Here is an 18,672-nt window from a genome sequence, read left to right on the forward strand (position 1 = left end):
TTAGCTGTCATTAGACATCTGGGAAAATCTTGCAGAAAAGGAGTAAAAATCATGCAGGACAAAAAAAAAGAGTACATAAGTGATTATAACTGAATATTCTCTGAACACAGTAGTGTGATGGGGTATGGTCCTCCTGGCACAGCAGGACAAGGTGGTGAATATCAGTGGCTTTATCAGCACACCACGAAGCAGCCCCAAGGGGTCTTCAGTGACCATGCCCCATAACAAATAGTATATTGTAATTGAATAAATAGTCTCTGAACACAACAGAATACTGTAATACTTATCATAGAATCATAGAATACTAGGACCGGAAGGGACCTCGAGAGGTCATCAAGTCCAAGCCCCTGCCCCCGCCCCCATGGCAGGACCAAATACTGTCTAGACCATCCCTGATAGACATTTATCTAACCTACTCTTAAATATCTCCAGATATTTTACTAAGGCAACACTGATAATTATAATGCTACAGGAAAACAAGCTGGCATGATATGCAAATTTGGTCTGAGTAGAAGTGATCTGTAACTGATAGTTGCAAACATGTAGTAAGTGTGACTGAGCTAGTCAAATGTGCTTCATGTAAGCACCATTTTCATTTACCAAAAAGATCTGCTTTCGTGCTATGTAAAACACATTTCTTCATAATATAAACCTGTAGGTGATAATTTAATACATAGACCATTAATCAAAAAACAGATCCAACGATATTATGGTGAGGTTTTGGCAGCAGTGGAAAAATCAGTTTTTCCTCCACAGCAAAAGTTACCAGCTGATGTCTCTACTGCAGCATATTTACACCTGTCTACCATGCATGACAAAAGGATTGATGGGTCCTCTTTTTACATGCACAGGGGCTTTCTCTCCCTTGAAGAGCTAGTCTTTGATTTTAGCATTTTAAACTTCCAGGGTCTTTCTAATGAAGTTCTTCAAGATTCTAATTCAGCTTGTGCTTAACTCCTGTGCTCAGTGCCTCCTTTGAATGGAAGCCAAAGTGGGCTGACAAAATGACATCTCAATACCCTGTAATTTACCATTGGAAAAGGTTCAAGTTCAGAAAAGGGCAACAAAAATTATTAGGTGTTTGGACTAGGTCCCACATGAAAAGAGATTAAAAAGACTTGGACTTTTCAGCTTAGAAAAGAGGAGACTAAGGGGGGATATGATAAAGGACTACAAAATCATGACTGATGTGGAAAAAGTGAATAAGGAAACGTTATTATTCCCACAATATAAGATCTAGGGGTCACGAAGTGAAATTAATAGGAAGCAGTTTTAAAACCAACAAAAGGAAGTTTTTCTTCCCTCAGACCACAATAAACCTGTGGAACTCCTTGCCAGAGGATGTGGTGAAGACTAGGACTTAACAGGGTTCAAAAAAGAGCTAGATAGATTCATGGAGGTTAGGTCCATTAATGGCTATTAGCCAGGGTGGGTAGGAACGGTGTCCCTAGCTTCTGTCTGTAAATGGGTGACAAGAGAAGAATCACGTGAGGATTACCTGTTGCGTTCCCTCCCTCTGGGGCATTTGGTATTGGCCACTGTCGGCAGACAGGATACTAGGCTAGATGGACCATTTGTCTGTCCCAATATGGCCGTTCTTATGTCTTCTATATCCATTTTCTAAAACTGACGTCAGGCACAGAAAAGGTCCATTGGCCAAATCCCAAAGTGGGTCAATATGCATGTAGCTATAGCCCCGTGAGTCCCAGGATGACGACACACAAAAGGCAGGTGAAAGAATACCTGTTAATTGACCAACTGCCATTGGTTGGGGATGTGCCTGTGCGCATGCATGTGCTTCTCTCTCTCCAAAAGAAGTTGGTCTAAAAATGGTACTTCAACCTCCTCTCTCTAAAACAAGTACATTGCGAAGGCGGGAACAGAATTATGGCGTTTTGATTCCTACTACATCAGTTTCTGTACCTTAAAATCATCTGAGCATTACCCCCACCTTAATCCTGAATTTAAACAGCACGTTAAGAATTCCTGCTTACTTAACTAGTAAAAACCAATGGAACTGAGGAAATGATGTGTTTTGTTTCTATCAATGAACAAATGAAACTAGCCCATATCTAAACTTGATAATTATTGTATCCAAGACCATTCCTTTGTCAATGTAGGAATAGTTTTAGCAGATTTTTCGAAAGCACATTTATTTATAAGCTACAGGTTGAACCTCTCTAAACAGGGGGTACGTCTAGACTACATGCCTCTGTCGCCAGAGGCATGTAGATTAGGCTACCCGACATAGTAAAATGAAGCGGCGATTTAAATAATCGCCGCTTCATTTACATTTACATGGCTGCCGCGCTGAGCCAACAAACAGCTGATCAGCTGTTTGTCGGCTCAACACGATAGTCTGGACGCGCGGGTGTCGACATCAAAGATATTTGTCGACCACTCAGGTAAACCACCTGGGATGAGGTTTACCTGGGTGGTCGACAAATACCTTTGATGTCGGCAGGGGAGCGTCCAGACTATCGTGTTGAGCCGACAAACAGCTGATCAGCTGTTTGTTGGCTCAGCGCGGCAGCCATGTAAATGTAAATGAAGCGGCGATTATTTAAATCGCCGCTTCATTTTACTATGTCGGGTAGCGTAATCTACATGCCTCTGGCGACAGAGGCATGTAGTCTAGACGTACCCAGGGACTCTCTGCTCCAGCAACATCTTTTGTCCTGCCCAACAAGATGTTCGTGAACCACAGAGTCTTAATGGAGGGCTGGAGACCAGAGGCCTGTGAAGGCCGGGAGTCCGCTGCAAGGGGGCTGGTGGCCATGAGCCTTGCCATGAGAGTTTGGCTGGGCCGGCGAACGTCAGCAGTCTCTGGCAGGGCAGCGTGCTGCCATGGCAGGGCCAGGAGCCTAGTCTGGCATGGCAGTGGGCTCCCTCAATGGGGCCAGGAGTGCAGCCCAGCATGGCAGCAGGCTGCCGAGAGGGCAGTGGGTAGCAGGGGAACCAGCAGCCCCGTTGAGGTGGGGCTGCAAGCCCGACTGAGGCAATGTTAGGAAGTAGCCAGCTTGGAGGCCGACAGCCAGCCTGGGAGCAGAGCTGGGCTGTGGGGCCGATGGCAGAGGTGACAGAAATGACCTCCCATGGTTCAGCAAAATCCCTCATTCAGGATCAGTCAGGACCTAAGAGTGCTGGACCAGGGAGGACCAACCTCTATCACCAAAATCCTGAGTCTCTCCTCACCCAAGTATGTGTTCTAATCATTCTCCATTTACACCCTAAGAGAGAAATAAAACTTTAACTGCAATTCCCATCCCTAGGCCGTGCCAGACGGAGACAGGTTTGTGACCCTATTCTGCCATTAAAAGACTACACGACCCAGATCATGCATCAGTGACATTGTACTGCAGAAGAGAGCTATTTTTCACACTGAAGGCAGAACACAAAGTATGCAGCACTGAATGCAAAACTTTACCACTAGGGCATCTTTCATCAACTTCATAAGATTGAGCAATCTCCCTTCTTAAAGGTCTATAAATCAGCAAGCTAAAAATAACATATATGCCTGAATAGTTATTAGGGTTGGGGCTTGTGTGCATTAAAAGCATACCGCACACCACAGAAATTTTAATTCCAAACCATGTCCCTGAAGATTACAACTTGTCCTTAAATCACTGAGAATTCACAAACGTATCAAAATATTTCTCACCAATTTAAAAATGGTCCACATTTCAATTAAAGCTCTACCCCTTCATGAATAACTCTGTTGATGAGAAGTCACCACTTTGCTTTTATTTTCATATACATTATTGGTTGAAAGCAATGCTTTTTAAATTTCATACATCTTGTTTAAACTAAAAACAGGGTTTTAAAGGAATGAGAAATAAGGTGATAAGGAAACAAAAGAAGCTGTTTTGACAGCATAAACGCTGCCGTGAACAGATAGTTTTGCTGTAAGGATTTTGCTTGCTATGGCCGCTGCGTATCATACTGATAAAACAAGACCTGACATATAATTAGGTGGTCTACTGGTGACGGCATTGTCATCTGTAGCATAAAGCAACATTTAAATTTCACACTTGCATAATAGTTGCTGACTAGATAGTCATTCCCAATTTTTATATCTTGAGAGAAAGCAGGATTCTGTGGAAAGCCTCACTAGAACACTACGGTCTCATTAGAAAATTCTCTCCTAAACATTTATCTGGGCACAGCAAATGGAGCCCAAGGAATAACCTCCACAGCTCTAGAGTGCCCCCAACCTCCATAAGAGTGCAGAACAGGAAACAAGGCAAGAGATTCTGCATACCTGACCCTCTGTCCCACCATCACCTTCAAACATGTAAGGAATTCATGTAGAAAGGCTCCATAGAAAGCAAGGAATTTCACCCCTTACCTGCCTCTCTCCCCCAGCTGTTCCACACACAGTATCACCATTGCTTCTGTTAGAGAGGTCACTACAACTCCAGAGGAGGGAGCATAATGAACAGTTACGTTTTTAAGTATATCAAAGAAGGGAAACCTGCCAAACAGGCAGTAGGGCCCAGTGGTGTAGCCCAGAATAGACATTTGGGTGGGTCTCAACTTTTGAATGGGCGGGCCACAACAGACTGTGCCTACTAGGTAAATTTCCATTCCTAGCTAGTCCACTGGCCTGTAGGCTGGGATCTGGCGATGGGGGAAAAAAAGGGGAGAGAAAAGGAACCAAGGTAGAAGCAAGCACAGAAGCAAGGAGAGGAGCAGATAGGAGTAGGCCACACACATGTGTATCCCATGCTTCCCTCTGTCATGTGCCGCTGTGTGGAAGGAAAAGCACATTAACGCACCACCACCCAAAACAAAAAACAGCCACTTTTTATTGATGTTTTGCAGGCTTTGGGAAACTAAAAGCAACTATCTACATGTCCAGTTACTCTGCAACACTGACCGTTTTGTGGGGTGATAGCAGATAGAGTCAAACTTTCAGTGCCACTGACCTGGCAGCTCCCTCCATCCTGCCCTCACAGTGTGGGTGGAGAATCTTGTGACACAACGACAGCTGGCCAGGGCAGGGCAGCCCGGGAGAGTAGATGTGCACTCCAGCGAGCGAGAGAGAGGAAGAGGAAAAGAACCAACCTGGGCTCAACTCCTCCCAGTGTGTTGTGCTGCTGCTTGCCTGACGGGCTCTGCACCTCTCCCACCCAACCCGCCCGACTGAGAACAGAGAGTTGTCAACAGGGAGGGAAGGACGCAGGCTGCAGGGTGTTTACTACTCAAATCTGAGTGGCTCTGAATGCTAAGGGGGTGGGCCATCGCCCACCCAGGCCAATCCATAGCTACACCCTTCGTGGGGCTGCGAGAGGACAAAGTTCTTGAAGGAGCACCCAGGAAGACAACACCATTGCAGAGAAGCAAATTAATTCTTTGCATCAGTTCTCACTACAGACTACATGAGAGCCATGAGAGCTATTCTTTTTGGGAGAGCAGGGGGTAGGAAGAGGCCTGGCACGACCTGGGGAAAAGTGCGGAGGGAAGGGGTAGAGGGTTTGTCCCAGACCCTGCACCTGCCTAGGGATGGCTACACTTGGAGTCATGGTGGATAGTTCTCCCAAAACAGCTGCTGCACATTGAGTGGATAACAGTCTTGAGAATCATTAGGAAAGTAATAGCTAAGATGACAGAATATATATTGCCTCTATATAAATCCATGGTATGCCCACAACTCAAATGCCATCTACAGATCTGGTCACCTTATCTCAGAAAAAGAATACTGGAATTTGAAAGGTACAGAAAAGGGCAATAAAAATTAATAGAGGTACAGAGAAGCTTACATATAAAGAAAGATTTATCTGATTGGGATTTTTCAGCCTGGAAAAGAGATGATTTTTGGGAGATATGACAGAAGTCTATAAAATCAGGAATAGTGTAGAGAAAATAGACAAGGAAGCATTATGAGTGGTGAACACCACAAGAACTAGGAGTCATCAAATGACATTAATAAGCAGAAGATTTAAAACCAAAGAGAAGGAAATATTTCTTCACACAACACACAATGAACACATGGAACTCTTTACCGTAAGATGTTGTGATAGCCAAGACAATAACAGAGATCAGAAAGACCTAGATAAGTTCATTCCCTTTGGGGCACCTGGTATTGGCCACCGTCAGAAGAGAGGATGCTGGGCTAGATGGACCACTGGCCTGACCTAGTATGGCCATTTTATGGTAAAGGTGAGCCAGGGATACAACATACTTGGATTTTCAGAAAGCATTTAACAAGGTGCATCACCAAAGGCTTTTAACCAAGCTAAGTATTCGTGGTATAAGAGGCAAGGTCCTTTCATGGATCAGTAACTAGCTGAAAGATGGGGAGGGAGGCGGATAATGGCCAGTTTTCACAATGGATGAAGGTGACTACTGGGATCCCCAAAAGAGCTGTACTAGGAACTGAGCTATTCAACATGTTCACTACAGAATGTAAGAAAGACCATAATGAAGGTCAGACCAAAGGTCCATCTAGCCCAGTATCTTGTCTTCTGACAGTGGCCAAGGCCTGGTGCCCCAAGGAAACCAACCGAGCAGATCATCATCAAGTAATCCATCCCGTGTCGCCCATTCCCAGCTTTTGGAAAACACAAGCTAGGGATACCATCCCTGCGCCATGCTGGCTAATAGTTATTAATGGACCCATCCTCCATCCATTTATCTAGTTCTCTGACTCGGCTCCAAAACTGCAGATAAACTTTAACACTGATAATTCAAAGAGATGCACATTGAAAAAAATAATTCCCACAATTCACATACAATGATGATTTCTAAATTAACTCTTTACTACCCAAGAATAAGTGCTTGGAGTCATTGTGGCTACTTCTCCAAAAACATCCACTCATTGCATAGAAGTGGTCATTAAAAAAAAGCTAACAGGCGGTTAAGAATTATTAGGAAAAGTGATAGAAAATAAGACAGAAAATATCACAATCACTATATAAATCATGGTGCACTCAAATTGAACAAGGTCCAGTTTTAGTTATCCCATATCAAAAATGATATAGAGGAACTGGAAAGTGTACAGAGAAGGGCAACAAAAATAATTAAGGCTATGGAACAGTTTTCAGAGATTGGGGCTTTATGCAGATGGTCAGTATTTACATAAAGATCAGCTTCATTAAAAACAACCAGAGGGGTAAATATGAATTACTTATATTGAGCTCTTTTCAACTCACACTAACAGGAATATATATTCTGTCTACTAAGCAGAAACAGAGCAAAGGAAAGAACTCCCAGTCCACCAACCTAGTAGTTACCAAGATAAGAACCTTATCAGCGGTGGTCTATAATCTATCATGAAGGACTATAAGCTTCAGGCCATATTCCAATCCATTAACATTGACAAGAGAATGCATTGATTGAGAGCAATATTACATAGACTTCTGATTCAATAAAAAAGCAACTTGGTACATTTCCAAAGATTTAATTTCCTTTCTTCCTTCCCCTTCTCCTAATGCCAATATTAGTATAAAGTGTCAAATGAGAACTTCAGGGTAACAGCTTTATCTTGTAACTTGCTGCAACTTCTCACTTCCCTTCTATTTTTTTAACTACATCTCAGACTTATGCTTCCAAATCCCCTCATTTTCTGTCTTCCCAATTTGTGTCCTTCTTCTCTATCGCATGACAACTCCAGACACTTATGAAGAGACTAGGATCACGCAATTCCAGTCTATTTCCAAATGCTTATATTGGTGCTTCTGCAGGTTGCACCTCTGAAAACCGGTACACTCTGGTCCAGCAATATCCATGCTCCAGCAGGACCACGGATGCTCCTGGACCAGACAGCCCAGGAGCCTAATGGCAGGAGGTCCAACCTGTAGTTACTGTAAAAGCACCACAGAAGAGAAACACACTCAAACCCCAATGAATTATATTTAAGATTTTCCTGCTCGGTTAAGTGAAAAAAAGGCAGCATACCATGCTCAATTTAAATCTTCAATTACTGTGGTAACAAGAAATTTCATTTATCTGATAAATGTAAATTGGCTGCATATAATATGCTAGAATTAAAGTAACTTTACATTTGACTAAGAAAGTACTTGGACGAGTATTGGCTGCTTTTTCATAAGATTTACCTGCTTCAGTAATTAAAACAATTTATAATTTGGCAACCTTAACTACAGCCGCCATTAGCACTTCTGCTATAATTTATATAGCATCTTTAAGAGAATGTAGAGGAAGATTTGGCCTCCTTCCACCATTGCCTGAACCTCCTCTTCTCTCCTCAGGTTTCCTCTCCTTCCACCCGCCTGATACCCATGTCCCTGTCACCAAACCCCTCCAAATTTGAATGAGTGGTATTGTGATCAGGTGCCTGGCATTAGAATGCTACTCTGTGTCAGCCCAGCCAGCCCCATCACAGCCCCCGGCCTCCACAGCTTTTGGCTTTCATCACAGAGTGATCTACAAATAATGTATTTATAAGAATTTAGGAAAGTCTGAATTTGACTAGGAAAGCAGGAATAAAAATCTAACACTTTAAACAGTGTGGTGAGATATTAAGCTATCTACACTACCAACATTTATTGACAAAACTTAGGTTGACAAAACAAAAATTGCCAGAGGGTGTTCACACTTGCTCTCTGTCAGCACATTATGTCTACACCATCAAAGACAGCATGAGTAATGCATTGTGGGTATGCATCCCACACTGCAGTGTTGTGGGAAGGTAGATCTGATCCCCGGGTTTCTTGGGATTCCCTCCTGAGTTCTCCTAAGCTCATGGGACCAGCATCACGAGTAGCTCTTGTAGTAAGTTGAGGGTCAGTAACGTGGAGTCTGCAGGCCTAAATAGAGGCCTGTATCATGGAAACAGCAACAGGCCTGCAATCTAGTGAGCAAGACTTTGGTTCAGTAACACAGGAGCCAAGAAAGAAGCCCTATTGATAATTGTGTAAGTTAGGTCGAGCATGGAAGGACACAGGGAGGCACTGGGTACAGACTGTAAGCCAAAGGGGAGTAATGGAACATCTTAATAAGAAATGTCTTAGTACAAAAACGAATGCACATACCGACCTAGGTTCGGGCCCAGGTCGAAATTGACAGCATGAAGGATAGTAAGCAAGCCCCCCTTCCATAAGGTGAGGGGTGGTAACTAGTCAACAGAGGGTGGCAACCTGGTACGTAAAGAAATGATGTAAGTTGTTTGTACCTGTCTATAAAAGGACACCGCCGAGGATGCTCTCCGGCCGACCTTGGGGGGGTGGGGGGGGCACACTAGGCGCCTGAACGGCAGGTGTCATTGCCTAAACTTACAAAATGCATAGTAACTTAACTTTGACTAAGTGCTGTTAATATCTGATATATGGCAATAGGCTGCCCAGTGGTGTAACATTGTACTGATCTCTGTTACCAACTGGTAGAGCTTCGCATTTGACAATAAACCTGCTCGATTGATTTCAAACCTTGCCTGCATCTGTCGTTTCCGGGGCCTCTCAGAGATCTCTTGTGTTGACCCAAGTGCACGGGGTCTAACACTCTAGATAAAGGGAGTACCGATTGTTACGCACGCAGCCGAAAGTTTATCAACAGAGCAGAGGTCCTGTCAGGAATGCACCAGGACGACCCTGACCAGACGACGCTGACACTGACAATCCAGACCACCGAAGGTACCGAGGTACGAAAACACCGAGGTACAACAGCTCTCAGAGCTGAGGAATTTCAAAGCAGCACAGCATCTGTCTCCTGCCTCCTATGTCCTAGTGCATGACAGAACAGGAGCAGTCCAATGATTTGTTCTTTGTTTCCCCAACCGAACAGCTCACTGAAGCTTTGAAAGGGGAGGAGCACACACCTGCAGGGCAGCAGAGATGACAAAAAACTGAGCAAAGCCATCATGTCAGGCATTGTGGGATAATAGTGGAAGCCAGTTCTCTCAACAAAACAAACAGCAGAATCTACACTGGCTCTCTCTCAACAATCAAGGGAGGGGCAAAGATAAAAGTACCTCTACACTGCAGCTGGGAGTGAGCCTCCCCAGGCAGGAAGGCAGATGCGCCGCTGGCCCTCTCTGAGCTACTCCTTTCGAAATAGTAGTGTGAATGCTGTGGCACATGCAGGGGTTTAGACAAGCCACCCAAGCCAGCCTGACTCCCTGGATTCAAGTTTGGGTGGTTAGCCAGAGTCCCCTCCCATGCCACAATGGCTGCCCAGCTATTTTGTGCCCACTAACTTGAGAGAAGTTAACAGTGGGTCTGTCTGCCCAGACTGGGAAGCATGCTCGTAACTTCAGTGCAGGCATACCATAAGTGGTCAGGATCTCTGTTCTAGATCTCACTCAGAAGGATACCTGCAGCATACAGACACCTAATGCCATGAAGCACAGAGGGTAGGTCAACACTTCAGACCTCACAGCTACACTGATACAGCTGCCTGGTTGCAAGATTCTCCTGTAGCTGTTCTATGCCAATGGGTGAGATCTTATGTAAGCTTGAACTTAAGTCTGTAGTCACTGTATCAAATAGTTAATCATCTGGAGGTATAAACACTCTGTCACAAGGGTCCAAAATGCTACCATGACTTAAAAAAAATTGGAATTTTGGATTACTTTTTCCCCCTCACTGTGTTTGCTGTTTGGCAGATACATTGCCACTGCCCATTCCTGACTGCAATATGAAACTGAAAAAGATCAAAATTTCCTCTTGCCTTATTGATCCCCTACACCAGTGTATTTCTCTACTACTGAAAAAAAAAGACAAATTTAACACATTTGAAAAAGCTCTTCCATTTTCAGGGCATGTGGACAACAGTTCAGTTCAATAACTGTTCTCCTTGTAACATGCCTATTCCTCCTCTATGCTGCTTAACATCATGCATAATTGCACACCTACTGAAACTCTTAACATGTTGGACACAGGCCTGAAGGCCCGAGAAATCTTCAAAAGAGTGAAAACAGTGCACTTAATCTGCTCCTTTTACATTTTCTCTATGGCTTCCTCTTGCTTTCTTCTGCTGGCATTTAACCCCTGGTAAACAGGAGGGTGATTTTAAATGTATTTGTATTACAATAGTTACTAGAAATAGCCACGACGCTGAGGAGTTTACTATGCAAGTACTACTCAAGACGCTGAGGATTTTACTGTTTTTCTTAGGCTATATCTACACTGGGAAGGTTTGTTGCCAAAAGTGAAAACCAGTCAAGCTGTTTTTTCTGCTTCCCACTGTCAACATTTCACGGCCATATTGCTGACAAGTCAAGACCACATTGCTAGCACCCTTTCAACAAACAGAGCAAAGCAATGTGGGTAAGCAACCTACACAGTGCTGTGTTGCAGGAAGGCAAAGCTGATTCTCATGTTTCTTGGGATTCTCTCGTACGTCTGTGAGCTCTCCATGCTAAAGAATGTCAAAATAGCACTGCAGTTTCTCCAGCCCTCCCCTTGCAGCAAAAGTCTGCCTGCCACTGTTCTCCTAGTGCAGGAAAGAACAGGAAAACTCCAAAGATTTGTTCTTTGTGTGTTCCTCAAAGGGAGCAGCTCACTCAGCTGTCACGTGCTTCCCAGAGCTCTGGAAGGGGAGGGGCATATGCCTGCAGGGCAGCAGAGATCACAAAATACTGGGCACAGCCATCAGGCCAGGCATTGTGGGATACTGGCTGAAGCCAGTTCTCTCGACAAAACAAACAGCAGAGTCCACACTGGCTCTTTGTCAACAATAAAAGGAGGGGAAAAGACAAAAGTCTCCTGCAGGGGTGGAAATCATCATCAAAACTGGTTGTTTTTCCCTGACAAAAGTTGCACTGCAGTGTCAATGTGCCAGTGTATACAAGGCCGTAGGCTCCCGTAAAAGATGCCATTTCAAATCTTTTGCTCTATTTTTTCTGAAGATGTTCTAGAGGGTGTTTGGTTCTGCCATGATGGCAAGGGACTGGACTTCATAACCTCTTGTGGTCTTTTCCAGGTCTAATATTCTATAGTGCTATGTTCATGAGACATTGGGAAAAATTCAGCTCTAAGCACCCAGGAATCATCATGTTGGAGCTAACGGTTCGTTTTTATTACTTCATAAATATTATCTCGGGCATACACCAATATTTGTTCTAACATACTCACAGTTAAGAATTGTGCTCTCCTTTATTTATACCTGATCTACTTATCCTGTCAAGTTGGCCTAGGTGAAGTAATGAATTTTTCTTTTGCTAATAACTGGTTTTGCTTTCATTAATACACAAAATATATTGTGCTCACTCAACACTAATATATCAACTATTTAATTTGGTTATTCTTCCCAACTTAGTGACTACAGCCAGGGCCAGATGTGTAATATTCCTTCGAAGACTACTGACACGCTTCAGAAAGCGATCATTTACTACATCCATCATCCGTCCACATCTCAGCACACATCTAAAGGGCTTCTAAATACCAGGCATGTTCAAGTCATGCAGTCATGATCTAGTTATCTAATCTTCAAAAGTCTTGTGAATTCTAACTTATGAGATACTGGAAAAACTTAAGAAACAACAAATAGTCTAGCAACTTAATATACAACAAATAGCCATTTAAGTTTTTTCCAGTTACAGACTCACACAGCTACCCCTCTGAAGCTTGTGAGATACTGTGTTTTGTAGTACTGCTCCGCAACACGCCAAAACAAGTATGAGTCCATTGATATAACTTTTCATTTAATATTTTCACAGGAAACCCAAGAAAATAATTGGATAACTTCCTTCTCCCCAGAACATTTATTTTGGTGTCTCAACAAAAAGCTGTCTGTTTCTGCTTTTACTGAATCTCTAAGAGGAGGAGAACAGGAGTTTTTCACCTGCTTACAGATACTCCAAATCACATACTATCTGTTTAGTTTTAAAAAAGGTTACCAGGAAAGAAGTGCTCAAAGTCTCCTTCACACTTTTTTATACCAGATGACAAAATAATGCCTATGTAATTTTACAGGTAAACGCCATACTAGTGGCTCCACGGTCTCTCTTTTTAAAGAACAAAAGGAAAGGAGGAACCTCACAACTTATTTCTAGTATCATCCTCCCCTCCCTATCTCCTTCCATCACCAGAACAAGAAAAAAAAACCCTCAGAGCCCATCCACCTTTTCTGGTGGCTTAAGGTCAATGCTCTAGGACTTCAAGAGTTAAGAGCTCTGACAAATCAGAAAGCCTGTACAAGCCCAAGCAGTTAAAATTAATTTCTTCACAACTGGTTATTAAAGCTCCTGAAATCATTGTAATTTCTGCTGTGTCCAATGCATCTTAAACCGTATTTTATTTTCGTCTTGCTGGAACATTGCACATTGCTACATTTTAAGAGCTTTTTTTTACTTCAGAAATAGTGTTTCTATAATTAAACAAAAATAGCTGACACCGAGCCACGGTTTGACATTTGAATTAAACCAGCACAAACAAGTGAACAGAAAGCAATATATGATAGATACTACCATCTCCTTTTCTCACCCAGTTATGCCTAAACCCTGGGTGTATGTGTCAATATTTTGCCACTGAAAGAGGTACTTAAGGTTACTAACCCCCAGAGTTTCACCTAACTTCTATTTTTTTATGTACTAGCCAGTAAGAGTCCATAGAGTCTATTTAATTTATAGCGTACTTATTTTCAAATACTTTCATACTTTTTATTCCTTTAAGTATACATTTCATGAAGTCACTGAACAATCAACAAATGTTGATAAATCTTTATTCACTATTAATTTGGGTCAGATTTCCATCAGTCACCTAGAGATGAAAGGTTCTAGATGTTAATCCTGAGCCATCCCATTTCAAAACTTGATACCCCATGAGGCACAGAAGTTATTGTGTGTCAAGGAGATAAAGGGAAACCAGTTTCACTAACACCATTCTGTACAAAAGTTCTATGCTTGATACTCACTTCAAACAAATGCAACCCTAACACCTGCCATAGACTCTGATCTTCGATTTATTAATGACAACTCAGATACCTCTACCTACTCAATGAGATGGAAAAATACTTACTAAACTACTACATATTTTGCATGTGATAAAATGATCATCCCTGACAGCACACAAATTAGTTACGCCTTTCTCATCCTGTCTCTTACACTCCCTTTCATTTGCCAGGTTTTCTTACACAGTAGAAACACATGTAAATTAAGTAATGCAGCATGACTTCATGAGAACGTCTTTTTTAGATAAAATTATATAAAATTGGTGCATTTTACTAACAAATGTGAAAGATTTTGGATACTTTAATTGCGCATCTTCAGCCTAGTATTTTTGCACTTCTCAAATCTGGAATAAGTTTAACAAATCTATTTAAATGTCAAACTTCCAATTTCTCCTTACTATTTGAATCTGAAGTGCCGCTTCACGGGGCTGCTGCTTTAACAAGCAGATAACATTGTATCACAACTCCTGGCACTGAATGACTAATTCAACATGGAAGTTCTTTACACAGATGATCTCAGTCCGAGATTCCAATGTCCTTGTCATTTAAAAACAAAAAAAATCTGCTCCTAAGGAATAGCTGATTGCTAGCCCTTCTGAGAGATACTGATATACTGGTCAGCTAGGGCTTCAAGGTATCCTTACATAAAGTGAGGACATTCTATACCTAAGGCTTCTTCTCCCTCCTTAGCTTCATAGCCTCAGGCTCTTTACCTTGAGAGAGCTCCATTTGAAAAAGTTATGGCCCTTTCCAAGGCTGGCTTCAGTGGTAACGATTACGGTATGTGTGCAGGAAAGCATTAATTATGTAATGCTACATTATTCAGCAGCCCTGCGTAGTCTGCCAGATAGAAACCAGAAATTGAGAGCAGAACAATCCATCTCAATAGCACGTACCGCCTGCTTGTGATGGCAACTCAGTGTGACCCTTGGAGTTGTTGGAAATAAAACTAATTCTGAATCAGTTTTGAGGTCTACGTTATAACAATTTATTCTAATTTTACGTTATTGCCAACTTGTGTTCACCTTGAATGAATTTTGACATGCACAATCTCTGGTTATGTCATTCTCAGGCCTCCACGTAGACATTCCCCATAGTACTGAAATGGGCTAGTTATTTGTTATGAGAAAGGGAAGTGGAATGAAAAGCAGAAATGATTTTCATTTTAAATAAGCACAATTGTGTACATACTTAACAAAAATTTTGTGTTGAACATATGGTAAATGAGACTGTATATTTAATGTCTGCTACATAGAGTCACTTGTTCAGAGAGATCCATTTTACTGGGGAGTTCATGAAACCTACAGGCACGAAAGGAATGTATACATTACTACACACATCTGTCAAGTAATGCAACATTAGTAGACCATAGTGGTAACCAGCTCACTCATCTCCTCAGGGTAGAAACACAAAGGTAGTGAGTGACCGTCCTCAGACTAATGCTGACTGAGATTTATGAATGTTTATACAATGATTTGGAGTTGAACTATTTGCTTTCTGTAATGTACATTCTCATGTTAAGCAAATTAGCTTTCAAAAACAACCAAAAATATTTTCTCAGTAGATAATACAAGGACTATAATACACTTTATATACACAGAGCATGCTGTGTACAGATATTTTCTCAAGTATATTGTTAATGAACAATTGTACAGTAGAAGCACTGTACAGCACAAAAATCTAGCATCGTACAAGCCCTTAGACTAAACTCATCTTAGCCAACACTGTAATATTATTCAAGCGAGTGGTATGAAATTTGAGTGTTTTGCAACGGAACTCCTATTACTGTTAATTTGGAGATGCACATACAGTTCCTTACATGTCACACTATAAAGTTATTCAGTGTATATTTGAAATTGTAATTCAAATAAATACAGATTTATATTCAGATACTGTACCTGACATAAAATTATAGCTCTCTCACATTTAGCTGAATCCAAAGTAATATCTTATAAAAAAGATTACTCCTAAATTACACTGAAATGAAATGTTCCCGAACAAAATGCTAAGTCACACAAAACTCTTCTAAGAAAAGCCATCCTAATACTGTTTTTTGCTGGCAGATTTGCTATAATTTAGAAGACAGTTTAACAAAGGATTAGCACTGCATCCCTTTTCTGGCTCTCTGCAGGGAATGCTGGAGCTCTAGTCCTTTGGAGTTTAATTAAATTGAAGTGAAACTGCATAACCTCTGTTAAAAATTCTATTCTGAAATACAGCAGTTATAGCTTCAGTCAACCCAATTGTTGGGAGTATTTTTCATTCAACAGTTTAATCTCTCTCAATATAAAAACATTTCCTGTGGGACAACAGAATGACATCATTACATCACTCTGTGACCAGCCTGTCGTCTCCCTCTGTCCCCACTCACCTTTCCCCAGTGCTTGGGAGCCAGGGCTGCAGCACCATGGCCTGCCTCCTCCCCAGTGCTCGGGAGGTGGGGAGCCAGAGCAGGTGAGGCCTTGCCCCCCCCTGCAGCTGGGGGGGGGGGGAACATGGGGCCTGGTGAGGCCTCAGTCTACGCCCACCCCCCTTCCACTCTCTCGTGGCCAGGGGAAGAGTGCGGAATCTGGTGAAACCTCGGCACAGCTCCTCCTCCAGGGCAGCCTATCCCCAGAGAGGAGGGGGTTTGCGAGTGTAGTGAGCAGCGGGCACAGCCTCCTAATTTACATGACAAACTTGGGATTTTAGGCTACGTCTAAACTTCATTGTTAAATCGGAAAAAGATAGATACACAATTTGCGTATCTTTTTCCAACTTACTTTCAAAAGAGGCTCTTTTGAAATTTGGCACATGTACATGGTGCCAAATTGTGAAAGGAAGTGCTCTTTCAAGCCATCCCTTATTTCTCATAGAACGAGGTTTATAGGGATGGCGAAAGAGCACATCTATTCTTTCGAAAAAAATTTGAAAGAGCAGATGTGTTCCTTGGATGCGGCGTTATTTCGGGATACCTCCGATAGTCCAAAAAAGCAATGCAGTCTAGACATAGCCTTAGAATCATAAGTTTTCCGATCTGTAAATACCTAGCTTTAGCATTTTTAAATATTTCCTAGAGTGAAAATTATTGTAAAATAAATGGAGAAAATCCCAAGCGATCCCCCCACATTTCTTACTATGGTGTCAAGGTTTGTTTTTTAAAGGGAAAAGGTCAGGCATTTGACTTAGAGGGCATGGTCACCCACAAATCCAACTTATAGAAACGAGAGCTACAAGTACTAAACATCTCAAAAAAAAAAAATCAAGCTACTTCTAGTGAAGAGCCTGATGTCAGATACTAAGATGCTAGACCAAATATTTAACAGCACAGGGGGAAAATTAAGTTAACAATTTAAATTTCACTGTTTTTCTTCTCATCTTATGTAAGTTTATTTTGATCACACAGGTATAAAGACAAGTTCACAGCCTAAAACCTCATTCCTGTGAACATAAATAAGTGTGTAATTTTAATGGAACTGCTCATGTACTTAAGTCAATAGGACAAGTCAGATGCGAGTTAATGTGCAATGTCTGAAGAACTGCATGGAAAACAGCTATTTTAACTTACAGGATTTCATCTTCAAGCAACAGATATCAAACTTCAATTGCATACTCTACAGCAGTGGTCCCCAACACGGTGCCCGCGGGAGCCATGGCACCTGCCGGGGCATTTATGTGCGCCCACCGAGTGACCAGGGCCAGCCCAAGCCATTCTTGCACCCCGGGCACGCGGCACAGTCACTGCCTCACCCTCGGGCACGCGGCAGCCCCTAAAGGTTGTGGACCACTGCTCTACAGTATCAAAACTATTTAAAATAATCTCTACATGCAAACATCATTTTCTTTAGAAATCTAAATCAACGTCTAACTAAAAATCAGAAGACAACCATTCTTACTGTCAAACAGAGCGGAGCAGGTTTTGAAATTAAAAAAAAAAAATTGTCCTAACATTTTAGAAACTCTTCTCTTTTCCTTCCAGCATCCTGCATTTTTACCCCTCCTCTTTTGCCTTCCTTTGAAAAGCTTTATGATGAACCAACTGCTGTTCAGGATGTACTGCCCCTTTTTAACTAGTGGATCTCAGACTGAAAAGCCTGGACCCACTTTGGCTCAGTCATATCCATGAAAGCCCACCTAAGTGGGTTGCACGTACCAATGACAGCACGTTTACTCTATAATTTTAAAAATAACTTTTTAAAGACTTTGATTATAAAATTTCAAAATATTTTTAAAAATCTTCATCTTACCACCTCTGCTGTTCATTTTTACATTTCACTGTGCCTCAATGGAAAGAGATTAAGTAAATTAGTAGGTTCTTACATATTAGCACAATCTTGTCGTGAGTGGAACACTATAGGATGATACTTAAATCTATACTAGAAGCACTACAGCAGCACCACTGTGGTGTGACACTAAGGGTAAGTCTACACTGCAACACTACTTCAAAATAACTAGCGCTATTCTGAAATAACTTAGTCCATGTCTACACAGCAGGCAGTTATTTCAAAGTTCAAAATACTGATAAGCTGGAGGACGTCTTACTCTGACTCCTGTAACCCTCATTGTCTGAGGAGTAAGGGAATTCGGAAGAAGAGCGCTCTTTTTCCAGATAAGTGCTGTATAGATGCTCCGTATTTCAAAGTACGCCATTCTGAAATAAGCTGTGCAATTGACATAGCTCAATTTCCACAGCTTATTTCGAGTTAAGCTCTACAGTGTAGACGCACCCTACCTGTAATGATGAAAGTGGTTCTTCTAATACCGCAATAAATAGGTCAATGGAAGAATTTTTCCACTGACTTAGCGGTTCTACACCAGCACTTTGGTCAGTTTAACTGCTTCACA

The 18,672-nt window shown here is 42.0% G+C and overlaps 1 protein-coding gene across 4 annotated transcripts in view; it reads right to left on the reverse strand.

The window, feature by feature from the left end:
- The window catches only part of USP32 (ubiquitin specific peptidase 32), a 173,466-nt gene that overhangs the window by 133,629 nt on the left and 21,165 nt on the right, over window positions 1–18,672 (reverse strand). Inside the window, exon 1 of one of the 4 annotated variants that reach the window (XM_075904741.2) lies at window positions 4,349–4,480. The exons of the other annotated variants lie outside the window; for them this stretch is intronic. The gene's annotated coding sequence lies outside the window, so the exon portion shown is untranslated. Of the gene's footprint in view, window positions 1–4,348; window positions 4,481–18,672 lie in introns of those variants that run through there. 4 annotated transcript variants of the gene reach the window in all.

Source organism: Pelodiscus sinensis, chromosome 21 (genome assembly GCF_052426305.1).
Source record: "Pelodiscus sinensis isolate ZL-2025 chromosome 21, ASM5242630v1, whole genome shotgun sequence".
Lineage (NCBI taxonomy): Eukaryota > Metazoa > Chordata > Testudines > Trionychidae > Pelodiscus > Pelodiscus sinensis.